Source organism: Ursus arctos, unplaced genomic scaffold (genome assembly GCF_023065955.2).
Source record: "Ursus arctos isolate Adak ecotype North America unplaced genomic scaffold, UrsArc2.0 scaffold_7, whole genome shotgun sequence".
Classification (NCBI taxonomy): Eukaryota; Metazoa; Chordata; class Mammalia; order Carnivora; family Ursidae; genus Ursus; species Ursus arctos.
In genome coordinates, this window is record NW_026623089.1 from 34,375,660 (window position 1) to 34,403,416 (window position 27,757).

Genomic DNA, 27,757 nt, shown 5'->3' on the forward strand with positions numbered 1-27,757 from the left:
CCAGCGCCCACAGAACCGTCTGCCTTGGGGTCACTGCTGTTCCTGCCATCCCTGCCCGCCCGCCTGCTCCAGGAGAGGTGGTTTCGAGCCTGCGCATCCTCAGGCGACAGCCTTTCCTTTCTTAGCCGACCGATTCTTTCCAGATGCCCTGAGAGCCCCCACCTACAAAGGAAAAACCTGGGGGTGGGGGGAAGTGAGACGTCTTGGGCTCCACCTTCTCCACCACAGGACTGGACGGCCAGGCCACACTTTCCATTCCTGTTCCTTTCGTCCCCCCCTTTGACTGCCAAATCCGCCTCTCCCTTCCCGTCCCCACGCGCCTACATCTCGCTCTCTCCCTTCATCTCTTTCCTGCCTCCTATCCTTGCTTTGTTCTTTCCTTTTATAAGTTACAGATGGACGGACTCAAACTCCGCTCCCGCTCAGACTCATATTCCTTAATGTCAGATTAATATGGGTAAGAACTTTCAAACTTTGGAGGAAAGCTTTTAATCATAATATTAACACCACCCCCACCCCCCACCCCTCCAAGCCACACAGACAATTTCCTTTCCTTTCTTGTCGCCCCCTCCTTTTCCTTTTCTCAGTCTACTGGAGCAGCGGAGACACCTGCAGATCTAAGAGAAGGGAGAGAGTAGGATTGCGCTGTATCGCCTATTAAAAATAGGGAATTTCTCGACGTCCAAGTCTTCAGATTTTTAGGCTTTGTCATTTTATTTGAGGTTGAGTGAATTTTCCGATCGAAGAGACCCAGGTCTAAATATAAGAACCAAAAATATATCTGAAACAAAGCCGAAAGTGATGTTTGGGTTATCTGTTGTTCTACATAATTCAGAATTATTAGCGCAACTAAATACTAAAGTGCACCGTGAGATGAGGTTGCATGTTTTTCAAACCCAGAATTTGTAGCAAGCAGCTCTGAAGCAACCAACGTAATGAATATAACAATTAGTGTTAATTTCTAAGTTATAAATTCTGACTTTCGTTTATAGAAAAGGCTTTCTAGTTTTAATGCAGTTGCTGTTATCACCTATTTACATGTTAATTAGTAAAAGGTATGAAGTAAGTGCCATCTAGTCAGGAAAAAGCAATTCTGTGCTAAATAGCCTTGGAGGGAAACGATGTATACAGACATTACTTTGAAGCAGTCTCCTTTCTATTTTTCTTGACTTCTTCAGGATTTTCTTTCCTTCTTAAATCTCGGAAATATCCTAAGGAGAAGAACCTACAATCACATCCTACTTTCAGCAGGTCAGCTTGCTGATCTTTTGATATGGCAACAACTCAAATGCTGTTTTAGAAAGGGAAGCCTTTATTTTAACTACAGTTCAAAATGTTCTGTGCTGCCAAGCTAGGTTGGTAGAACAAATACTGGGGGAGAAGGGGGTGGGGAAGTATCCTCTTTCTTACTGTTTTCAACTAGATTTAGTCATTTGTGATAAAAATGCTTGGATGAGAAGCCACTTGAATTACATGCCTTATGCTTTCTCTTTTCATGTGTGAGACTAAATAAAAGTGTGTCTGTACATGTAGTCACATTCAATAGAACAAGATGCCTAAATATTGGCAAAACAAGGCAAGCCAGAAATTTTAATTTCTGCTACTACACCAGTATAGATAATCCATTTTTTTCCCCAGATGGAATCTCTAAGTAGATAATCCATTTCTAAACAAGTCCACTGATTAATTTGCCTGTGAGTTACATACCAAAAATTATAATTCATTGATGTTTTCTTTTACTTCCTATTAAATACACTGCTCTCTTTAGGCACCACTCCATATCTCCTTCGTGCACATGAACTCCAGGGTGTGGGTTGGAGTTTGGATGGGGCTGCTGGAAAACCGCAGAGTGATGGCCCCTGGGGGAATTAGTGGGCTTGAGAGGCACATTTCCAGCTGCCACCAATACGCCTCTGGGGTTCAGGTGGGAGAGAGAGGGTTGTGGAGCAGGACATGCTGAGAGCCCTGGCTGGCCTGGACAAAGGTGTGGAGAAGATGCTTTTCAGCTATGTAAGTGTCAACCAGAAGTGTAACAGTGATGGCATCCAAGTATAAACTCATTAGCCTTGAAAAAACTGGGAGTGAGGCAGGAGAAACATCTCACCTTCCTAAATTCAGATGGAAAGCCAAGTCATTAATTATACCTATGGGGGATAGGAGTTTGGGGGGTGGGGAGGTTACAGAACTGGTTATTTCCATGGAAGAAAAGGAAGGACCAAATTACAAGGTAATGGAAGCTCTAATTATAGAGAACATTCTATTATAATTACATAGAATAATACTAATCTAGTGAACAATAGCAAAGTAAGTTCTGGCAGGCCATTTAAGAGTGGTTTATAACATATACCTTAATTATAGCAGGTATAGCTGTGAAATAGTAAACTTGTTTTTTTAAAGAAAACATCCTTTTCATATTTCAACTGAACGTTGTCCTAAAGCAGTATTAAATTTGGTGAAAGAAACTGTTTTAGCCATGTTGACATTGTTAAAACATTCTTAGAACTCTTCCTTAATGACTGTGGCTTTTCAAAATTACTATTTTAAAAATAGCTTTTCTTTATTACATAAACAATACATTGTCATTACAGAAAACGATAGAAAATACAAATAAGCAAATTGAAGAATATAAACTCTGGATCACCCAACTTGAGATAATTGCCAAGACCTTGCTTGGTCTGTTTCTTTACAAAATCTATCTATCTATCCACACACATACTGTTTCTTGATTTGTTTTTATAAAAACAGAACATACTGAAATACTTTTTTGAATCTGTGCAACTTACTCTTTAGAAAACCCCCAGGATGACTTTTTTAAAAAACTGCGCAAGTTACGTAGAGGCAAACCTGAAGAACAGAATGGGTGATCATCAAGCTTTGAATTCTGAATCAGGCCTCTCTTCAATCTGTTCTTTCTCTCTGGATTCCCATGGCCATTGACCTAGTCGGGGCCCTCAACGTCTCTAGCCCAAATTATTTCCCTCGCTTGCCACTTGGTCTCACCTTCAGTGTTTTACCTGCTCCAGTTCCTACAGGAATGACCTTTTCAAAATACCTAACTTCTCGTCAGTCCTTTGTTTAAAAAATACTTCAGTGATCTTTCAACGCAAAGCTTTGAAACCCCTCGTCTAGCATTTACCCGAATTCTTTACAAAGAAGGCCTTTTCTTCATTAGGATCAATTGTTTCTTTCTCTCCGCTCCAAGAGCATATTGTACACACTTACATTTATACACCTATTACCTTACATCTTAGGTTTTTATTCCCGCAGTAGGTCATGGCATAGAGAGGAAAGTACCCCCTAAACCCGTGAAGCGTGCCGTTAAGGAGGCACTTGATATGCTCGGAATAAACGAAGTAAGATGTTTTCTTAGTGTGGCTTGTAAGGGCTCTGGAGATCGCTTCCAAAGAGGAATTACAAACCTGCTCCTAGTGATGGGCTGCGCTCATTCAGACAATTTGGTCTGGTACTGCTTCTTCAAAGCATTGATCTTATGGGGCAGCGCTCTCCGTTAGAACTTCTTGCGATGGCGAAAGTGTTCTCTATCTGCACTGGCTATACAATAGCGACCAGCCGCATGTGGCTACTGAGCACTTGAAATGTGGCTATTGTGACTGCGGAACTGAAGTGTTCATTTTAGTTAATTTATATTTGAGTAGCCTAATGTAACTAGTGCAGAGCTCTGGAGTCACATCTCGACTTTTCAAAAGTACCCCCAAATTAGTGGCATCTTTATTAAGGAGCTTTACTGTATCGTAACCTCTTCCTTTAGAACATATGCAAGCAAAAGTTCCCTACATAATAAGGCCTGACCTAAAAGAGTTCTGATAACAAGCCTAAAAGCCTCAATAATTTCTTCCTTTGTTAAATTATTTTTTTTCTTATTCTGTTTTCACAGGAGTTTGCACTTTGTGGATGAAACGACCATCTTGTCTTAGCCCAGTGCAATGTAGAAGAAAATATGAATGGCAGTAAAATCAGGATGTCTGTATGTGTTTTTAAGGTGGTTTTGGATGGCTTCTTCAGATGTTTCCGAAGGAATATCGATGTATCAATACACACACGCACATACGTGCATGTATGCACCTAGATACCTCAATATAGGTAGATAAATAGTTTTAAATCTTAACCCCAATTTTATATTTGTTTTCTACTCATGTAAGATAAAAGCAACAATAAAATGATGGCACAACAAAAACATCCCATGCATGATGCACCCATTTGAAATTTTCATGAATCTAAGTTAAAAGAAACTATATGGGGGCACCCGGCTAGCTCAGTCGGAGGAGGGTGCAACTCTTGATCTTGGGGTCATGAGTTTGAGCCCCACATGGGGGGTAGAGATTATTTGAATAAATAAAACTTAAAAAAAAAAAGAAATATGTTCTAAGGTTGCTGAAGACATCAAAACAAGTCAAAATGGCAGACACTGCTATTCATTCTTCCCCTTTGTCTTGCTAACAGAAACCCTGATTCAGTGTGAGATGGCGCTATGCCCCGTTAAAGGTGGCTTCTTTTCTGGACTTCCTTGTAGCTATGTGCGGCCATGTGACAATTCTGGCCAATGAGGGGTAAGCTGAGTGTTTTAGGCAAACTTTTGCTATCTTTTCCCTGCCTGAAATTAGTGTACGATGTGTGGACGTGGTGCTACAATCTTGTAACCATGAAGATGCAAGTATGAGGATGAATGCCAAAACACTAAGGACAATATGGTGGAACGACACAAGACATCTGGAACATTCCTGAAATTGTGGAATTGATACATCAGTTTGAACTGCCAAATCTGAATTTCTTGTTTTGTGAAACAAATCCCTATCTTACTTAAATGAGTGTTAATTGATTTTTCTGTCCTTTGCAGCTGAACACATTCCTGTTAGGCACAGTGTGTGCAAGTGTATGGGCTCAGACATACACACACACACAGAGGTTTGTGGGTTTTTTCTTAGTTGATGCCAAAGCTAGTAAATTGGTTAAATTTCTACTGGTTTAAACTTTTGTTTCAGTTATGAAAACACAATCCTAATCAAGTAAAATGTGTCATCTTAATTCTAAGAGTAGTAGTTTGGAAATTGCAATAACCTTTGTACAAGCATAAACATTTCCCATCAGAGTTAGAAAAGATGACTCTGTGTATTTCAACTCAAGGTATTGGAAAGAGTAAAATTAGGAGTTTTTAACATTGGCTTTTAGGTCTGGTTCTTCCAATTTTTAACTAATTATGTGGCTTTGGCAAAATCACTCTGTCTTTGAGTTAGTTTCTTTATCCTTGTATGGGTGTTGTGAGGCAAAACAAGAAAACATACAGAGTGCTTTGTGAATTGTGATGCATTTTAGAAAAAAGATTTTATTTATTTATTTGAGAGAAAAAGAGAGCATGAACAGGGGAGGAAACGGGGTGAGGGAAAGGGGGAGGCAGATTCTCCCCTTAGCCCAGAGCATGACGTGGGGCTCAACACTGGGCTCAATTTGGGGCTTGGTCCCAGGACTCTGAGATATGACCTGAGGTGAAGTCAGACACCTAACCGACTGAGCCACCAAGGCACCCTGTGAATTGTGATGCATTTTAATAAATCTAATTTAATGCGTACTTACTGGGTACCGAGTCTGTGCTAAGAACTCTCTAAGGATTGGTTCATGTATTCTTCTCAGGAACCTTACTTGTAATATTGTTGTAAAGCCACCTGGGTGGCTCAGTTAATCGCCTGACTCTTGATTTGAGCTCAGGTCTTGATCTCAGGGTTGTGAGTTCAAGCCCCATGTTGGACTCCATGCTGGGTATGGACGCCACTTAAAAAAAATAAAAAAATAAAATAAAAAAAGGTGAAACAGCAGATGGGTTTGGGAAATAGCAGAGGAATTGCAATTCAGGACATGCAAGCTGTGGGAAAACATAGGCAAGTCTGGAGATCAAAGGAGAGGAACTTTAGAGAGAAAATGAGGAAGTTGAAATGAGGAAGTTGGGAGAAGTGGCTTTGAATGAAGTCCATTGGAGGAAATGGACAGTTCAGGCTAATGATGGTTTCTCACTGGCTGAGCTTGTTGCTGGGCAAGGAGAAATTCTTCCTACCTCCTCATACATGAGTAGTAAAGTGGGATTCTTCCCAGTCTGTATCTGTGATTGACTAAGTGGCAGAGTGTGAGAGCCCCCCTTTTTGGCCTCCAGATTCCAACAAAAAAAAAGATTTTATTTATTTATTTGACAGAGAGAGAGAGAGAGAACACAAGCAGGGGGAGCAGCAGAAGGAGAGGGAGAAGCAGGCTCCCCACTGAGCAGGAAGCCCGATGCGGGGCTCAATCCCAGGACCCCAGGATCATGACCTGAGCCAAATGCAAGCACTTAACCGACTGAGCCACCCAGGGGCCACACACTCCGTTTTAAATAAGTGTTTGCTTTATTTGAATTCACAGAACTCAACCCCCTCGTACACGTGGGGAAATTAAAGAATCATATCTAGTAAACTGCAAATTCATCTCTTTATACTCCGCAAAGTACAGAATAGTTGCTCAAAAAATGTTTATGGCAGGAATAGAGGTATATTTTATTCCTTTTGAAATCCCGAATTATTTACCATTTAGGATGTTATAAACTCAGATTTGGCCACAATGAAACACTGCGACTGAAGGCTTATCCAGCACCTCTCTGTTGCCTAACATCTTAAAGAGACATTTAGAGGTACTGAAATAGTCAACCGTTATTGAGGTGGCAATCCTAGCTAAGCATCTTTGGCTAATAATTTCTATTGCCTCTGGAGGTTTTTGAGGACAGATATAGAGAATCCCCAACCTTTCGCAACCCCCTGGCCCACAGGATCAACAAATACTATTGAATAGTTGAATGTTACGTGCTTCCCAGGGACTCTCCCTTTGTGGGCTCTGCAAATGTTACTATGTTACAATCACGTTTTGATTGGGAAATTGATAGAGGACATTTTGGAAAGATTTTTAGTAAATCCTGTGTTATTTAAACACATCAGGTATGAGAGTTCATTTTTAAAAGGCAGAAAAATAAGAAATTGAGGTTCCCAGTATCACTGTTTAGGTGGAGGCATTAGCACTCACAGGGTAAATCTCTAAAAACAAAGCAGGTGCATTAAACCTTCCTAAGTCAACTCTGTTCCTACCATATTTTTCTTCATGGGAAAATTTTTCTTCATGGGAAAAATATTTTTCTTCATAGGGAACTGAAGTGCTGAGTCACTTCATCAGCCACAGGGTAAAGGTATTCTGTGATATGAGATTGCCAACATGAGGATGCCTTCCAGAATTTCAAAGAGTTCCTGGCTATAGGACCTGTGCTAATGCATTCTGATGATCAAGGACCATAGTTTCTTTTATCTGACCCTTCTTTTCACCATGCAGGAACTTGGCTTAGTGACAAAATGCTAAATGGCACTAGAACATCTTCTTGAAAAAAAAATGCTATCAACATAGAAGTAGTAATACGTTGGTAAAGAAGCTCGTGGTGAAAGTTGGAAGTTCCATAACTACCTTGATACTCATATGCTTTTATAATTATGTTGATTACAAACCTCTTTTGGAAACCCATTTCTAAGGACAAATCTGGATTTGTAGTGACGGCCCTAATATAATTTCCATTGTTGCTGATGAGACACCAGTCTTACAAATCCAGAAAAGCCAGGTTTAACGTCAATGTCCTCAGTTATCCACCACTATAGATATTGTGCCACCAAAAGTTTTAATTTTTTAAAAGATTTTATTTGTTGATTTTAGAGTAGGGAGAGAGAGAGAGAGAGAGAACTAATGCAAACAAGGGGAGGAGCAGAGGGAGAGGGACAAGCAGACTCCGAACTGAGTGCAGAGACTGACTCGGGGATTGATCTCACCATCCTGAGATCATGACCTGAGCCAAAATCAAAAGTTGGATGTTTAACCAACTGAGCCACCCAAGTGCCCCTTGAAAGTTTTAATTTCAGAAGACTTCCTTCCTGGACCACCCTTATCTGGTTGATAAAATCAATAATTCAATGACCAATTAACTGACACTATTGATCAGTTACTATCCAGCAGGTGACATACAAGAATTATGTTTAGAATATAAGAATTATGAAACTATCCCCAAGAAGCTTACAGTGTAGTGCAATGGTCTTCAAACTTTTGTATGCAGTAGACTGACTCTCTTGAAACATTAAAATTAAGACTCTCAGCCTTCCTCCAAGATTCGAGCTGTCAAGTTGCAAAATCATCAGGTGGGGGGATGAGGAAAGGATTGGTCTTCATGTTGTATTCTATAGGAATGTAACTTCTGGTATGTGAGCGTACCACTGGGGTGACCGCAGAGCCTGGGAAGTACAGTGGGCATTGTAGTGTCTTCCCAATATCTGTTTCCCTTTCTTCTGGTAAACACACACTTCCTGTCTTTACCCAATGTGCTTTAGGAGACCATGTCTTTATGTCTGATTGAAAGAGTGGGCACATGGCTCAAAGTCAATCAGCACAATCCCTTCTCTTGACCACAGTATTTGGCTCAGGAACAGGCACATGACCCAATTCATGTTAACAAGAGGTGAAAAAGTGTTTTCTGGGGACTTTTAGGAGAGCATCCTTCCTTACGTAGAGAACTTGCAAGAACAGCCTCCTCTCTCTTTCAAGATGTAATAGAGGAAGCAATCTCTCTGGGAGCTAGGGACACCTTTCTTTCAGAATGAAGCTGACACTCTGGAGGGCAGAAAGGGAGGGGAAAAAGGAACCAGTTGTTTAATGTGTCTAATGACAGTGATGAGCCACTCAACTCCTTTGACTCACTAACTCCTGCTTCTTTTGAGAAAAAGTTTGTTGTTTGGTGTGTGTGTGTGTGTGCATGTGTGTGTGCGCGTGTGTGTGTTACTTGCAATAAAGTAAGTCCTAGCTGTTGTGGTTTGAAGACCATAGGACTACTCTTTAAGCTTCCGGGGATAGTTTCATAATTCTTGTACCCTAAACACCCGCTGCAATATGTTGCCTGTTGTAGAGTAACAAGTCAATCACGTCAGTTAACTGGTGACTGAATTATTGATTTTATCAACCAGATAAAGGTGGTCTAGGAAGGCCTTCTAAAATTAAAACTAACTTTGAGGTGGGCCCTGGAATCCTCATGTTAAACAGGATGCTCCAGGTGATGTTGAAGTAGGTGACAAATGACCCAGTCTAATACCTTTAGGTAGATCTCATTTTCAGAGAGTAGAGGTGTTTGCCTCATAAAGAGTTTGGAAAACCCGTACGGAAAATATGTAGATTAGTGTTTAAAAGTTTAACTAAATCAGATCTAATGAATTTTATTTTGAAGGTTGGAGTCATCTGTCTATAATACATCTGCCAAAGATAACTGCTCTTGAAACTTAAAATCATACACTTTCTGCTTTGTCATCATAAGAATTGATTCCATCGCTACCACAATGACGACAATTGTTATACCTCTTATGTGGTGTAAGTGGAGAAAATGGGTTTTATGTAATCATCACTTAGTGAAAATTGAGCTGTCACCTCAAATAGTCAACAGATCAGAAAACTTAAGTAAAACTAACACCTCCTTTACTCTTCAACTTCACAAAAGTAAAAAAACTGCTACATAAAATTGATATGCACCTTTATTGTCATCTTCCTGTTCCAGAAATTAGCTCATCAGATATATACTTTGCTGATAAAATATTGAAATGCTAAAATTTAATGAGTGGCAGATTAAAATAGCCAAAAGAAAATTGTATTGTTTATTAACCCATATGTTACAGAATTAGGCATAAAAACATTTCTGTAAATGACACCTCATTAATATCAATATTCTTACTACTTGGAGGTGCTCATTGTATCTGTAGTTAACCTTTTACTTTCCTAAAAAGATAATGTTTTCTGAAGAAACGACATGAAGAAAAATGGACCAAAACCATCTTAGAAAGTTTTCTATAAAATCGTAACATGTGCTGTTTAGTTTCCTTTAAGATTTATTTATTTATAGAGGGAGAGTGTGTGTCTGCGAGTGGGGGTGGGGGAAATGGCTGGGCAGAGAGAGAATCTCAGACTCCCCACTGAGCACAGAGCCCCACCCTGGGCTCCATCTCACAACCCTGAGATCATGACCTGAGCTGAAATCAAAAGTCAGAGGGATTAACCGACTGAGCCACCCAGGTGCCCTGCAACATGCACTTTTAAAAGACCTCCATTCAATTAAATAAGATAACCTTATATAATTCTAAAAACCTTACCTGTGGCTGGGGTGAAATCTTCCTGTCTGGCAGCAGAGGTCTCCAAATGACTGATGGCTTGAGGCGGAAATTCCATTGGTCAGTATGAGAGGCAGAATTTCTGAAATGATCCTCAAAGATGTCCTGCCCTAATATCCAGCTGCCGTGAATGGGATGAGATCTCTCTCATGATTGGGTTATGTGGCACAGCTGACCGTAAGGTAGGGCGATTATTCAGGTGGATCTCATCCAATCACACGGGTCCTGAAAAGTGGTGCGCTTGCTCTGGCTGGCAGCAGAAATCAGAAAGATTCAAAGTGTGAGAAGGACTTCATGCGCCGTCATGGCTTCGACGACGGAGGAGGCCACAAGAAGGAAGGTAAGTGGCCTTAAGGATCTGAGAGAGAGGCCTCAGTGACCACCAGCCAGGAAGCAGGGACCTCAGTCCTACAACTCAAGTAACGAATTCTACCAACAGCTTGAACGAGCTTCTAAGTGGTTCTTCCCAGAGCCTCCACACACGAGCCAGCTGGCCGACACTTCCACGTCAGCCTTGTGCGACCTTAAGCAGAGAACCCACCCAAGCCTGCCTGGACTTCTGACCTACAGAACTGTAAGATCATAAATGGGTGTTGTCTTAAGCACCCAAGTTTGTGGTAATTTTTTACACTGTAATAGAAAACTGATATAGTCAAGAAAAATGCAAGCAGAATATTTAAGGTAGGAGGGACCTCAGAATGCTTCTAGTTCACCGGTTTCTTAGATAAAGAGGGTCTCTAGACACAGGAAAGAGTGTGAAACCACAAGTGGTTTCCAACTTTAAAAAGCCTAGGTTAAGTCACACATTTATTATTAAATACGGCTACACGGATTAACTTGATCTTGGTAACCACCAAGTTTCTCAGTTTTCAGCCCCACTGGAACAGACATTATCCCCATTATGCCCAATATTAAGAACAGAACCTAGAACAAATAAATGATAAAAGATTTCGGCTAGAATTACATCAAGTCTGTATTATAACTACAATTATTCAACTGTTGCCAAATATGTTTTGAATTCATTAGATAATAATAAACTTGTTTGTATGTAGAAATGCAGTTAGATTGGCCAAATCATTCAAAATACAAGGTTGCTGGGTAGGGGACAGTAACAAAAAGGACATTAGTTATTAACTTGTTTAAAAAAAAAACTATTATTTTTGTCCACACCCCACCCTTAAAGACACAGAGGAGTGAACTCGTTAGGCTAAATAAGCATGTAACTGTTAGCTAAATCATGGCACCAGTTCTAAATGTTATGATAGAAAATTTTTGAATCAAACAAGAATCTATCCAAGTTTAAAACTGGTAAGTGCTGCTGCTCAATCAGCTGTGTGAAAAGAAAGTGGAAATGGACCCCCAAAAAAGCAGGCTTTAAAAAAATAATAATTTTTAAAAATCAGGCATTAGCTTCACAGTTAATGGATCACAACGTCATTTCCATTTGGTTTCATGAAATAGAATTTATTGAGCACCAACTATGTGTAAGGTATTAATAGACACTCTTTGGACTGCGAGTCCAAAGGATGCAGAAACCTGCCTTGACCCCACAGGAGTAAGAGCCTGGGACGAAGGCAGAGGCACGTGCCTGCATAAATACAGCCCAAGGTGGAATGGGGGGGTAGGAGGGGAGTTCCTGGGGGAAACAAAGAACTATGAGAGCTGAAAGGGTGGAGAGCTTCCCTTCCAGCCATAGGTTTCATGGAGGTGTCCTCTGGCACCGCGACAATGGTCACGGAGTGGAGTTTCCTCCAAAGTTTATTACATTTTACTGAATAGATGTCTCATTAGAAACTTGCCCTTTGAATGCTTGTCCTGGCAAGGGCCTGAAATGTGAACAGTAAGGAAAACCAGCTGTGGAATTGCTATGCCTCAGAAATAGATACACAGAAACTATTTGGACGGAAAGGCGCTCACTTTGTACTCCCTCAGCACACTCCCCATAGGTGTAATTCCCTTGTCCTGCAGATTTTCCTTAAATGCAGTGATGCTTAACTTCACCCTGGGATGAATGTGGAGGATCAAGCATTTTAAAACATGAAAAGATGGGGCACCAATGTTTCAGATCCCTGTTTCATGTCTGAGAGGAATAAGGAGCATCTCTACTCCCATTTGTAGTGGCTGGTTTCTTCTCTCCAGGCCAGGGACTTCATCCCTAGACACCTTGGCACTCTGGCACTTAGCCTCTATTTCAAGTGTTCTTTTTATATTTGTGGAATGTTTGCTCAAGCCAAAGTGCAGAATTTATCAAAAGGCATCCCCCCCCAATGCAAAGAACATCTGAAAAAGAAGATATATATATATATATATATATATATATTTTTTTTTTTTTTTTAAAGGCTTTTCTTCTGGAACGACATCAGCGGTGTTCAGTAATCTTGAGTACATTGCCCTCTAGTGGTGACAAGAGGGTATAAGGTGCAGTCAACATTTCCTTTTTGGTAGTGTTAACATTTATTGAGCATCTATTGTATAGCCCTGAGATAGCCTCTGAGAATAGTGAGATGTTAAGAGCTGGTTCTTACTTACCCTTGTTGATTTCTTGGTTCAGCAGTGGAGGCATTAACCGCAGCACGGTGTAAAAAGGAACTACAGCAGAAATATGTACAAAGATCTATGAGCACGCAGAGGAGAAAATAATTAATTCTCCCTAAGTGTACCTGGAAAGGCTTTTGAAACATATTACACTTGAGCAGCACCTTGAAAAATGCATAGGAGTTTTCCAGCTGTGTGTGTGTGTGTGTGTGTGTGTGTTGCTTCATGATTGAAGGAGCAACCTGAGTAAAGGAAGCTAGTCCTTTATTAACTGTGAAAACACATAGTGTGTTCTGGTGATGGGTAGGTGCCTTCCGTGTGAGATTCAAACATGCTTCAGCCTGTCGTTATAGTCCTGCCTCCCCGTGTGTACCCACAAAACAATTCACAAACTTCCTGCAGATTTTATATTGGAAAGGTTGGGACAAACAAATTAAGTAGGCCTTCATATCATAGTCAAGATTTTGTTTTACCATGATTATATCTATTATGATTATAATAATATATATAACACAATTTATATAATATATAAATGATTGTGTTCTTAATAATAATCCAGACTACTTTATAACACATGCTCTGGTTCTCACCCTCCCCTTCTTGGATGTATAGTACTGACTCTGTTTTACCATCTCTTTTTAAAATTTCTATGTTCCTTAATTTGTGGGATTAAAACAGAGCTTGAAAAAGACACTTATTTAACTATCAGACTCCAGTGGTTTGTGGATTTGCTGACTTACTCTGTGGGTAAATATCTTTTCCTTTGGCCGTGCAAAAAATGCAGTACCTTCCTGGCTTCTGGGCATCCAGTCGACAGCACTGCAGATTCCTGGGCCACCCCCAACTCGGCCACCACTGGGCCGCATGCCTTAGGCAATTTCTCCTGATGTGTCCCCCCCTCCTTTTTTTCAGATCTGTGGAATGGGGGAAGGGCAGAATAGGTATGAGCAAGGTAATTATGACCCAGGATTCCTTCCTCTGCAAAAGTAGCATCCTGGAGGGGAGCAAACATGGGTTCCAAAGGCAGACCGATCGGGATCAAATCCTATCCTGGCTCTGCCGCTTACTAGCTGCGTCATGTTGGCAAGTGTTTTGGTCTTTCTGAGCTCCAGTTTCCTCCTCTCTAAAATGGAGATATTAATATCTACCTCCAGGATTGCTGGAGGGATTAATAAGAATATGTGAAAAGTGTGTGGCACAGAGAAAATGATCAGTAAAGATGCACTGGCTTCCTAACTCCCTTTATTGATCGTAACAAGCATCAGCTGTTCCAAAGTTCTGCATAAATATGAGCACAATAGAACAACTTTTTTGTGTATTCCATTTTGTCAAAACTTCCTAACATCTAAAAAGGGCCTTGTCATTTGAAGCTCCTCTCCTTTGCGTCCCTTCATTGACTCTTCAGCCAAGCCTGTAAAGCACGGCATTGTAACATCTCTTGCCCGTCGTTTACTGAGAGTCTACTCTGTGCCAGATAAAACGCTGGGATTAAAGCATCAGTCGCTGCCCTCCGGAAGCCCTCTAGTCAGGTGCGAGGAGGCAGATGAGAAAACCAGCTACAACTCAGCTTAGTAAGTGCTGTGATGTGGGTAGGGGTGCTAAAGGAGCACGGAGGAAGGGCACCTAATTTAAGTTGGTCTTTGGAGTAAAGTGGGCACATAAAGTGAATCAGGAAGGATAAGCGTTTTTCTTGTTTCTCTTGTGGGAAATGAAAGGAAGTATGTATGGGGGTTGGGGGGATGAGGAGAGTAGGAAGGTGAGGTAGGGGGCAGGGAGTGGTGAAGATGGAGAGAGAGGACTTTTCCAGAAAGAGGAAGCACAGGTTATTGAGGCTAGCTAGAAGACAAAATCCATATTTGTGATCAAAGGAATCTTCTAGATCATGGTATTTTGGTCTTTTATTTATGTGTCTGGTGGATGTGATGTTGTGAAAGGAATGGGTTTTGTAGCCCAGGTAACCAAAGCTTCTTAGAAAAACGGTTACCTGTACCTGAAATAACCCAGCCACAGGCTAGTTAATGCCAGATCAAAGTTATTAGTTAAACCACAGCGTCTCTAACCCTAATCGGAGTAACGATAACTATTCATGAAATCATGGTGTCAGTACCATTTCATACACACGAATATTCCTGTGATGTATTTTTCCTCAAAGAAACTCCTGCATTTTCTAGACTACAATAACTGCCTTAAAAAGAAGAAAAAGTTTCTCAACCAACAATATGATTTATTCACTCTTTGTCCATTCCATCCCTGTACCCCAGCTACTCACCAGATGTGGACATCTTGGATTCGCTCCTCATTTTGCGGAGCTAAAAAATCAGAATGCCAACAGTGAGGTAAAGGAGCCCACAGCCGCATGGTGAGCGGGCTTCCAAGCCGTGATGGTGAAGGAGATGTGCTTCGAGAGGCACAGCAGATATTTTTTTTTCCCTCCCTAACTTGGGCAGGGATGAATTCACTTCTCCAGCCTTGATTCCTGGCATGAACAACCCCAAATTAGCATTTTTAGAGCCCTTTTTCTGGGTGAACGTTTGGTGTGTAGAACTTTTCCTCCAAGGCTAATTTTAGATCTGAAAATGCATCAAATTATTTCAAATCCTGGCAAGTTTCAAAATATGAGTGGGTGACTTAGGAAGGATCTATTCTCGAAAAATAACAATGGTGTCAGCACAATCCAAGAGACTTGGAAAAGAATTTATACACACACACACACACACACACACACACACACACTCCTTCACTTCCCAGAAATTGAAATTGATTTAACACATTGAGATTATGTTACTGAGTGTTTCTTCTAAATGCCAAGGAATAGATTGATATTAGAGACAAACATTTCTAACCCACAGAGAAGAGGGCAGAGAGTTTGGGCTTCACAAGTATTATAGCAGAATTACCATTGCAAATGCAACCCCTCCCCAGCATACCACCCTCTGTCTTTTCTGGGGCTTCTCTTCATGGAACACCGAAAGGAATAAAGCAACTAAGGTAGAGGTTCAGGGTATATACCGTTCATCCTGTGTGGTTTCAGAATATACATTTGCAAGGGCAAAATGAAACACCCCAAATGAATAAGTAACTGCACATTTGCACATATAATTACTCATATTTGCTTGCAGTCCTTATTCCTTTTAATTTCTCCTCCTACTTCCCAAGTTTCAAGAAAGAAATACAAGAGGTATTTTTCTAGGTACAATATCCTCCCAGGTGGGCTGCCATTGTTTTTGGTAGCAGGCAAATAGGCTTGAAGTGATTGCTCTATTTCTGTATATTTCTATGGAGTCCAAACCAGTAAAAGAGCTCAAGGTAATCGTTCTGTGCACTTACACGAGGAAAGTTAAACTGGTATATATCAGGAGGTTAACTTGGAGAATTTTTCTTTCAAAACAACAGGAGAAAGTCGATTATCTTTTAAAATTTGAGATTTCGTATCTCTTTTCTTTGGCCTTGATTCCTGATGTCTATGCAACAATAAAAATGAAAATGACCCATACTCCCACAGCAGAGAGATGGTGATTGCTAACAGGTGCACACATGGTGTGCACAGGCACGTGTGTGTAAAATATATGTCATGTGACTCCCTCCGGAGGGCCACGCTGAGGTGGTCACCAGGGGTGTGAGTTTCCAAGGCACTGAATGTCTGGGCCCTTGGCCGGGGTGCTGGGGAGCACCACCGGGCATTCTACACTCCACAGCGCCTACGGCTTTGCAGTAGGATCAAAAAGAAGCAAATGGAAGTACACCGGAAGTAGTAAGAACAGCCTCTTTCTCCTCCAGTCCCTCCAATGTCCTGTGGGGATTCCGTGTAACACTGTGTTTGCTACAGCAGAAAAGATGCTTAGAGGGTCCATTTAAATGATCACAGAGCTGTGCACGGCAGAGGTCCTTGAGGGCCTGCAAAGAAGCCACACATCTGCTACCACAAGAGCCAGGCTTCAGTTTTCTGTCACCACAGAGGGCATCCTTGGTTAAGACAGCACCGGCGAAGTAGAGAGACTGCCACTTTTCTCTTGTTTCTGCCTCCCCCTGCCCTGCCCTTGGAAGATCCAGAAGCAGGAGAAGAGTGAAAGAGCAAGAAGGAATAAAAAGGGTGGACGCCAGCAGGTCCCTGAGCCACGAGTCAAGCTGAGTTGCGGAGGGGGCGGGGGGTAAGGGAGACGCTTTAGGTGTGTGTTTGGACTAGACTTTTTAATATTTGGAAGTGAGATTTGCTCTTACAACCCAAAGTTTCCAGAAACTTGTTGGTCAAGGACCAGGAAGGGAGAGCGGATAGAACCTGGCAGAAGGCAAGAAGCTGGAGGAGAACCATGTCCTGTTTATCCCTCATCAGGTTCAGGTGGTTGAAAAGAGTACAAAAACCCCTGTGAAGGAGGACAATTGTCTAATAATGTCGCAGTTCAGAGACGGTAAATCACCCGCCTGTGAAGGCTGCTTTTAGGCAACAGGCTTGAGCCACGGAAACTTGATCCAGGCTAAAGGGCCCACGGAGACCACCGAGCTGAATGCAAACAGGCGCATGAAGGGACCCACCTCGAAATTGCCATCGGCCCTGACTGACCAGTTACAACCAGGCACGGTTCCTACTATTACCAAAAGGGAAAATTCCATCCTCTCTCCTCTGTTCTGCCTTGGGTGAACCCTTTCACTGCCCCTGCCGCCGGCCCCATGCCCTCCATCGGGACGCACCCACAGTGCCCAAGCTCACAGGCCCAGGGGCATCTCCTCGCATCCCCGTTGCCCACCGAACTAGCGGGGGTCGAGGTGGGCATTTTAAGAAGTGGTAGAATTTCAAAGAAAAGACAGGGGAGGGCACTGCAGGCCGACAGGGATGTGAAGTCTTGGGACCCTGGGCCAGCAGGTGCCGGCGGCAGGGGAACGTGTGCTGGGAAGAGGGCCGGTTAAGGCGGAGCCAGGCTGTGGAGATCTGGGAAGGGGAGTCCATTCCCACTCTCCCAGTAGGACTCTGAGCCACCAAGTGAGATGACGAAAGTCCTGAAGATCGCTTGGGTGGGGGTGTGGGAAGACGTCACAGAAATCAGACCGTCTCCGTAGCTGGGATGTGAGAGAATGAGGGTTAGAACGACGATGGTGGCAACAGAAACTGCCAGGGCACGATGACAAATTTGATAGAGGTAATAAAGGAGAGGCTTAAATAACAGGTTACCAAAGGAGAGAAGCTGTGTGAGGCTGTCCCTCCTCTATTGAGCAAAGTAGCTTGGAGGGCAGCCTGTCAGGGCCGCTATTAGGAGCCCCGGAGAGCCTGGGAAGGAAGATTGGTCTAATCTATGGAGCTTTTCTTCTGTTCTTTTCCTCGAATGGTGACGCAGTGTGAATGCTAATGCGTGCAGTTCAGGCAACTCTCAGCGGGATCGCCCAGGAAAGCCAGCTGGCTGCCAAGACACAGCCCCGGGGGACCTTCACCGTAGTGAATCGAACCCAGCCAAGGGTCTGGTTGAACCCGTAGGCGGACGAGCCCCCCCCCCTCCCCCCTCGGCCCGGGGTGCCGCAACCTGCCCCCGCTCAGCTCTGGGGTCAGGCGAGCGTGCACTCTGCAAAGATGACAGAAAGGGGGCTTTCGTTGCGCCTGAACTTCCGCCACCAGCAGGGACTGCAAACTCCGCAGCTCGGTCCTGGGGGAAGCAAAGAACAAAAAGCGGAGGGAGCGGAATGATTGACAACACAGACCCAAAGCCGAGGAGGGGAAGAGATAAGATCAGAGAGCCAGGAACAGAGGGATTTAAAAGGCAGGAGGTGGCCGGGAACTAGAAAAGATCGGTAAAGGGGGGAGCCCCCTCCGCCCGCCCCGGGGGCCCTGGGAGAGGAGTGACAGTGTGGGTGGCCCTGCAGTCGCGAACAAAGGCCGGGCGGGGGCGGAGCTCGGAGCGCGGTCGTCGCTGCTGGGATTAGAGCAGATGGTTCCAGCAGGAAGTTAGTGTTCTGAACATTTTCTGGACGTGTCAGGGTGTGAGACTGAGGAGCTCACGGCGAGGCTCAGTTTCTGTACTGGCAGAAAATGGTTTCCGTCTGCACCGTGAGGGAAGCTCTGCTTTTCAGGAGGGACCTGTAGCAAGCAAAACCACAGAAATGAAAATACAAGCAAATGCCAATGTATTGATTTATAACGAGAAAGACGGCTGTGGACAGAGCAGAATGTTCATGTCAGCCGATCTGGAGATGATCTCCCTGCAGACAAGTGGCCAGGGAAGTCGAATTATGGCCAAAAGGTTGTAGGTGAGCCCACAACCAGAACAAGGGTAGTTTGCTACGTCATTCACAACCCGGATGCGGCTGACACAGAATGACGAGCCCTTGGGCAGTGCTTAGATGACGCTGGCAACTTTAGATGCTTTAAATTTCCCCGTTTTATCAGCTAGACCACTGTTTCTCAGGGTCTGATCTGAAAATACCTGCATCCAAGTTCACTGGGGAACTTAAATATTCAGATTCTCAGGTGTCATCGGAGACTTTTCAGAATCAAAATCTCAAGGGAAGGGCCCTGGAATATGCATTTTATATGCATTCTCCATAGGATGTGTAAAATCTAAACATAGTTTTAGGTTGATCATTCACTTTCTTTCCAGTCTTTCTTCAAGTGAAGTCCACTTGGTTGATTGGGTTTGTCCAGTTAAACCTCTTGTGTGATGTCTAGGAGTTCATCCCTCCTCCCCTCTGGGTTCTAATTCATTGAATAATCAATGTAAGAAGTCAAGTGGGGATCTAAGTGTTGGTTTTATTTAGCACTCTCCTGTCAGGCTTAGGTGGACAATGGGGCTGGGGCCTCCCAGCTCTCTATTAGAACTCTGATTTAGGGGTTTTTAGAAGCCTGAAATAGAGAATGGCAGGGAGGCCCTGACAAGGAGGCCTTTGTGCGTGGGGAGTGGGGACGGGGTCAGGTACATTTGGGCAGGTCCAGAGGAATCCAGAGATAAGAGGTAGGGCTATGCTGCAAAATGGTAACTCTGCCTGGTAGACATGTGTGAGCCAGTGAGTCCCTCTCTCTTCCCTACTGTCCCCAAGAAGGCAGGTGCTGACAGAAGTGTTCCCTTCTAGAATTACTTGGATGTTCTGTTTCCCTGAGCTACTCTCAGTTGCATTTCACTGGACTTCTCCATGAACTTTGACCTCACCTATCAAGCCCCCTTTCTGGCTTAGTTCTTCCTTCCAGCTCAGTTTCTCCCATTGTGTCCAGTGAGGACTTCTGCCTCTGGCCTGCCTTCAAGTAACCATACCCAGGTTCTGACCCCTCAGCCAAGTCTCGGGGCAGATCACTAGCAATGGGGGGCGGGGGTTGTGGAGGAAGTCAGGCACAGGCTGGATCTTCTTCTCAGTCACCTCTTTTTATGCCTCCTCTGAAGCAGCTTTCCCAGTGGAAGAGAGTTGGAGGGTGATTCTCAAGTCAAGGGAAGAGACCCAGTAGTGCTTGCTTGCTAGATTCTTCACAAAGATGCCAGTGGTTTTGTCACAGTATCCATGGTGAGCCTAGAGGAAGACAGGACCTACATCAGCCTGAGAAAGTCAGGATGGTTTCCCAGAGGAGCTGTCTCTCCATAGTGGAATAGCATCAGAGCTCGTGGCGTTTTTGCGCAGGTTATGTGACAGCTCATGGTAGGAGTTCGGTGGTTAGAGGGGAGAAGGATGCAGTGTGCCTGAAACAGAGACAGTTTAGGGAACTACAAGGACATAGATATAGCTAGATCAAGGGGACCGGAGGCATGCGACAGGCTGAAACGTGGGCAGGGGCCGCATTCTGGTAGTCTCTTCTGCCAAGCCCAAAGGTTTAAACTTTATCTTGCAGTCAGTGCTCTCCACAGTGGGCTCTGTCTGCTCGTTGGGGATGTACAAAGTGAGCTACTGGAGTGTGAAATGAAAATCTAGACCTACTTATGTTCATTAAAAATTTAACTTTATTGGGGTATCTTGTATTATATTTTTAATGTAAAATTAAAAAATATAAATGTTTCTAAACTATAATGTATGGACTGATCGTGGCCCCTTCACTTGGTCCATCTGTCCTATGTGTCACATATGGAGCATGAAGTGTCAGGAGGACAGAGTGAGATGGGAACTCTCTAGTTCCAAGTCTATCACTTGGGCCTTCAGTTTTTGTTTCCTTTTACATATGCCACATATTTCAATTTATATTGCCTGCTTAAATAGACTGATAGATTATATTACATTTTGACCAAATGGACTTTACAAACTGGACAGATGCATGGCTTAAGATGGTCTTACAAAGAAACTATAGATTAATAAGAAGCTTTTTGCAAAATGGGCTGGGATAGAGACAGCTCCCAGCAAATGGCTTTTAACCATGTTAAAGATGATCAGTCTAACTCATGGTGATAAATGGAAATTAAAACTACACAGGGATATAATTTATCACCTATCAGATTTGCAAATATCCCAGTTTGACTCAATACTCAATTGGCGAGGCTGTGGGGAAACCAGCACTATCACATTGGGGGGGGGGATGCAAAATGGTACCACCCTTATGGAGAGGACTTGATACTATTTAGCAAAATCACATAAGCCTGAAATATCTTGTGAAGTCAAGTAGCAAGGAAGCCAACAGATTACTGGGGTCATGTCAAAAGACCACAAGAGTTATTGAATAGGCTCGTATTGGTGACAGATGGGAGAAATTAAGCTTTAACAAGAATAATAAGTGCAATGGATTGACATACATCAAATATGTTTAAATCCATGAGTTCAGAATGACACAAAAAACTTTGGTTACCTTTGGAGGATGATAGGAAAGCAACTATTATTTAAAAACTAGTGATAAAGGGACAGGATTAGCATTTATTCTTTTCCTATATAATTTCTATCCCTTGGGAAAAGAAATGGTTGAAGTTAAGAAGTATTAGCATTATAGAAGTATTCAATTTACTAAATGAAGAAGGCATAATAGAATTAGAATATAACGATGAAGAAAAGATTGCCTTTATACACATATTCCAGCTAATAAATGAGGAATGATAAGATTAGACTAATACCATATCCCTAATGAATTGATGGATTTATGCAATGATTGTCCAGGGCTGCTCGCATCCCCAAATATGCTTCCTGACAGAGTCACACACCACCCATGAAGTAGTTTAGCCAAATAAATTGAACTGAATTTGATAAAATCTCTACATATAATTACCAATTTGTGGGAAATACAGGGAACTGAGGAGTTTGTTAAATGAAACTTGACACTCTACAGGACAAATGACTCTGCTTCTTTAACATATGATTTGAGGGGGTGGGTAAAGAAGATGGAAAAGAGACTATAAATTAAAAGAAACTTTAGAGACATATAACCAATCCCAATGTATGAATTTTATTTGGACGCTTATTCAAATAAATAAACACACACAAAAAAGGAGTTTGAAGTAATTAGGAAAGTTTGAGTTTGGATTATATATTCATGATATCAAAGAGTTATTGTAACATTTTTAGGTATGGTAATGGAACTGTGGTTTTCTTTTTAGATACATACCCTGAAATAATTATAGATAAAGTGATATGATACCTGGGATTCATTTCAGAGTAATCCAGGGTTAGGAGAATGCTATGAGAAGTGGGTAGGAATATAGATGAAACAAGGTGTTGGCTGTGAGTTGATAATTGTTGAAGCTGAGTGAAGGGCAGATCAAGATTCATTATCCTATCCTCTCTACCTTTGTGTATGATTGAATTTTTCTATCATAAGAATAAAATAGATTTTTACAGATAAAACAGATTGAAGAGAATACAAATACTGCAAATACCAACAAAATAGCAGAACTGACATATTCCTCCTAGGATGAGCCTTTTATCAGTCATCTAATGAGATAAAAACAATGATAATCTAATTAGAGCTGACATGAAGCTGGGAAAAATCTTTTAAGTTACTGTGACTATTTGAAATATGTTTAAAGATGAATCCTGATCTAACTGCATATTGTGCCTTAGGATATTAACCACTACTCAAAGATCAAAGCCACTGTTTCACATAATTCACCTATTTTTTAAATCATTTGACTAAAGAAACAGCCAGAGTATATGAAAGAGTGGCTTTCAGACATTGGATGACAGGCAGTGAGGAAAAGTGATCCCTGAAAGAAGGGAAATGAATGAAGTGAGCCCAATAATTACCCCCAGTTTACTACTCACAGAGAGTTTCCAGGCCAAAGTGCAGGGAAGGCAATCCCAAAATGACACTGGCAGGTCCCTGTGTTCAGGACACAGGGTTGAGAATTTAGAGAGGTCAGAGTGGCTAGAATCTACCAGGCAAAGTTTTGAAGAGGAGGGGCGCCTGGGTGGCTCAGTCGTTAAGCATCTCCCTTCGACTCAGGTCATGATCTCAGGTCCTGGGATGGAGCCCTGCATCAGGCTCCCTGCTCGGCAGGGGGCCTGCTTCTCCCTCTCCCACTCCCGCCCCCACCTGTATTCCCTCTCTCGCTGTCTCTCTCTGTCAAATAAATAAAATCTTAAAAAAAAAAAAAAGGTATTGAAGAGGAGAAGCATCACAGAGCCAGGGGTCCTCTCACTATTTAGCTGAAAAACTGATTGGCATGTATGTATGGTGAACCTACACAGGGCCACCAGAAAGGAGTAGGGAAAACAATTTTTGGACATCCGAAAGAACTTGGAATAGTTCACCTTCCCAACAGCCAGAATAGAGAAATTTCTTAATAAATGGGGCATCACATAGAGCACTCAGAAGGGTACTACTATTTCAGTAGTGGAGCCCAAATAGCCTAGACGATGGTTTCTCAGTCTTGGCGCTATTGATATTTTGGGCCAGGTGGTTCTTAATTATGGAGGGCTGTCCTGTGTATCCTAGAATGTTTAGCAGCGTCCCTAGCCTCTACCTGCTAGATGCCAGTAACACATCTGCTCCTCTAGTTGTGACAACTGAAAGTGTCTCCATATATTGCCAGCGTGCCCTTCCCTTAGGGTCGGAATTGTCCCTGGTTGAGATCAGTTGCTGAGATGAAAAGTGGCTCTCATTCTTCCTAACAGAGTTTAAAAGCAAGCTGCAAAAGGATTAAATTGTTTCTAAGGAGCTCTGCTGCATTCTAGAACAAGTTTAGGAATATTGAAAACACAATCTAACATGCCAAAATATAAATTTTACCATGTCTGGCATCCAATCAAAAAATTCCAGACATGCAAAGAAGCAGAAAAGATAAACCTCAATGAGGAGGAAAACAATTAGAAACAGATTCAGAAGTAGCACAGATGATAGAATTAAGAGAGAAGAATGTTAAAATAGTTATGATTAATATACTCCATATGTTCAAGCATGTACATGGAAGTATGAATAGTTTTAGGAGAGATCGAGATGATATAAAAAAAACCATAAAGAACTTCTGAAGATGAAGAATACAATGTCTAAGATGAAAAATACACTGAATGAGATTAATAGTAGATCGGATACTTCAGAAGAGAAAAATTAGTGAACTTGAATACAGCATGGCAATTATTCCATTAAAACACAACAGAATATCAGCTTTGGAACAATGTCAAGTGGCTTAATATGCCCGTAATTGGGGTTTCAAAAAGAGTGGAAGGGCTGGGGATAAAAGATTTTGAAGAAATAATGTCTGAAAAACTTTCAAATTTGATGAAAACTATATATCTCCAGATTCAAGAGTCTCAATGATCTATAAGCAGATGAAAAATGAATAGTACACCAAGACACATTCTAATCAAATTGATAAAAATAAGTGCTAAAGAGAAAAATCTTTTAAAGGAACTCGAGTAAAAACACAAATTAAATACAGAGGAACAAAGATAAGAATGACAACAGGCTTCTTGTTGGAAACATAGGAATAAGAAAACAACCAAAAAAAAAAAAAAAAAAAAGAAGAAGAAGAAGAAGAAAAGAAAAGATAGCATAGCAACATCTTTTAAGTATTGAAAGAAAAACACCTCTGTGGATTTAGAATTCTATACCCAACAAAAATATCTTCCAAAAATGAAAGCAACACAAAGATTTTTTTCCAGGCATATAAAAGCTGGAGAAATTTCATGGCAGCAGACCAGTACTACAAGAAATCTCAAAGGTAGTCCTTAACGTAGAAGGAAAATGGAACCAAACAGAAATCTGGATCTACACAAAGGAATGAAGAGCGCCTGAAATGGGAAATATGGAAGACTCTTTGTTTCTTATTTTAAAATATCTTTTAAAAGTGCCAGGATATTTTAATGTAAACGGGTTTTTTTTCCCCTGAAATCAATAAATAACATTTTATTTCACCTTTATGTTATCCTTTGAACATCTTTGGTTTTATATTAGTGTAGTAGGCGTGTATAATATTTATCAATCAAATGAAAAGGTAATAATATTTCACTAATACGTATTATACACAGGAGTTGCATGCTCTTTTTTTTTTCAGATAACAATGAATGATTAAAATCTTGGAGATGATCGCTGGGGCTTATAAAGACCAATTAGAGTGTTTCAAATGTCGATACAATATTATTTTATTATTTGATTTGGCTCTTAGAAAATTCACTAGGGTTAGCAATAGGGCAATTACTTGAGGCAATGAAGGACCTGAAATGAGAGGAAATGGCTGAACATGAGCTCTCAAAATTTGAGGTCATTCAGAGGACCTTAAACTAATTATACAATATGCGATTTCAGTGACTAAATTAAAACAAAAAGGCATATGTGTCATCCTGGACTGTGGTTTTGACCTGTTTTGGGGGAAAAAAAAGTGACAAGACTTTGAACCATTAAACTTTTTTAGTGCCTTGGAATTGAGCTAGCATTTGCCTTACATTTTATGGATTTGGAAACTGAGACCAACTGAGATGAAGTGACTTGCCTGAAATCACACAGCTGGCTAATTGGATCGTATCTGGCAGGGATTCGCCTTATGGACTGCCGATGTGAGGCTATCAATCCACACGAATTTCATAGCAGGGTCACTTCTAGCTGTGGCTTCCTCAGGGCCCCTTGTCTGCTGTGCAGAATTTTGGTCACTAGATGGCACCCCGGACAACAGCACCAGAAGATCCTGTGATTTCTCCAGTTCTGATTACCCATAAGGCAAGCTAAGTTGACTCTTTGTATCGCAAAGAAATTTCCTAAAAAGTTACCTGGCTGAGACAGAATTAAATAAACATAATATTCTGGGATTGATAACAAACAGGGGGGAAAAAAATCCCTGTAAACGCCTTAGGAAGGATTGTTGGTTTTCTACTGTATTAGAATCCCTTCCCGAATAAATTAACAGTTTAACATTTTAATGTATTCACCAGAAGTCACATAGGAGCTCCCAATTTCTCCATTTAGCACAGTTACCGTTTTTACCTTGAACTAATTCGCTTACCACAGGGGAGTCATTCAGGTCAATTCTACCTCATAAACCTCTCATGGATCTCTACTTCCTCACTGTCTCCACCGCTGCTTCCCTGGTCCAAGTGTTACCACTGCTCTCTTGGACTCTTACAACATCCTCTTAATTTGACTTCCTGCTTTCGCTTCTAACTCATTTCAAACTTATTTTCTACAATGTTGTCTGAGGAGTCTTCTAAAAATATGAATCTAGTCATATTGTTCCCTTGCTAAAAATGCTTAGTGAGACTTTCTGGATTATTCACCACTGTTCTGGAAAACATGGAAAGTGATTCAGATAAATTAACAGCACTATAAATTTATCAACTAATATTATTTGGAATGAAGCTCTGAGTCCGAAGCACGGCGCTGCAACTTTTACCTCACAGGCAGAAGCATTCAACAATGGAGGAGGAGGAGGAAGGGGAAAAGGAGGAAGAGGAAGGGGAAGAGGAGGAAGAGGAAGAGGAGAAGGAGAAGGAGGAGGAGAGAGAGAGAGAGAGACATTATTGTACAAGAGCTGCCTTCCAGGGTTACCAGACTTGTATACATTCCCCCTTCTCCTCAATGCAGAGCTACAGTTTTGGGTAATATCAGATGGCCGGGAGCACTTACATTTGGGTTATGAACTTGGTAGTGGCAAGGGACTGAATCTGAAAGAATGGTTTCTGGAAGGGAATGAAATATACAGGGTTTCAAAGAATTCCGGAATAAGCTCCACTCCTCATGGGAAGCTAATCAAGCAAAAAGATCGAGAGACATTTCCTAAGGATTGCAAATTTATACCAAGTAAAAGTCACAAAAATCTAGAAAGTTATCTAGAAATGGCCTTCTAGGTTATAAACAAAGAGAACGATTTTGATGGTAGCTAGGTGTATAGTAAAAAGAGACAAGGAGAAACTACATACATTGTTTATGGACAAACGCTGGGACTCAAAACAAACTCTCCTTTGTTAGGGATAAGAAAGGTTAGAAGAACACGAAATAAAACCAAATGCTTCTCTAGCATGAAAGATGATAACCTAACACTCTACTGTTTGAAAAAGAGTTTACTTTTGATAAAGATTTACTTCAAGGAGTTAGTTAATTTTAGACATCATTTATATTATACTCTTAAAAGTGTGAAAACCGTGGACTACACAAAGCAAAAGATCAAAGATAAGAAGTTAAAACATTAAAATGGAAAAGGAGCTGATTGAATAATAAACAGAAAAGGCCTTGGAAGTGAAAATGTAAATATAAAATACAAAATAATCAGAATCAACACTAAAGAGTTAACACTACAGAAAGTCAAATTCATGCTGTAGACACTAGAGGGTCAATGTCAAAAGTCTTCTGGGATACGGAAGAAAAGTACTCAGAGAAGAACATGAAAAAAAAATGTCAGGTGTGGAGAGTAGAGAGATCTGAAAATACAAACAAGAAAAAAAAAAAGCTAGTGGAACAGAAACAAGTATTTCAAACATATATGACCTTAAGCTTGACTAGAGTTTGAAAGTGAAAGCGATTCATTCATAACAGTATAAGGGAAATGTTTATATAAAGTTACCATGACCTGTACAGATCCTAGTGAATCTTTTAACTGAAATTTTTACTAAGAAAATTGTAAATTCACATGCAGTTGTAATAAGTAAGGCAGAGAGAGCCTATACACCCTTAACCCAGCTTTCCCAATGGCAACAATGTGCAAAAT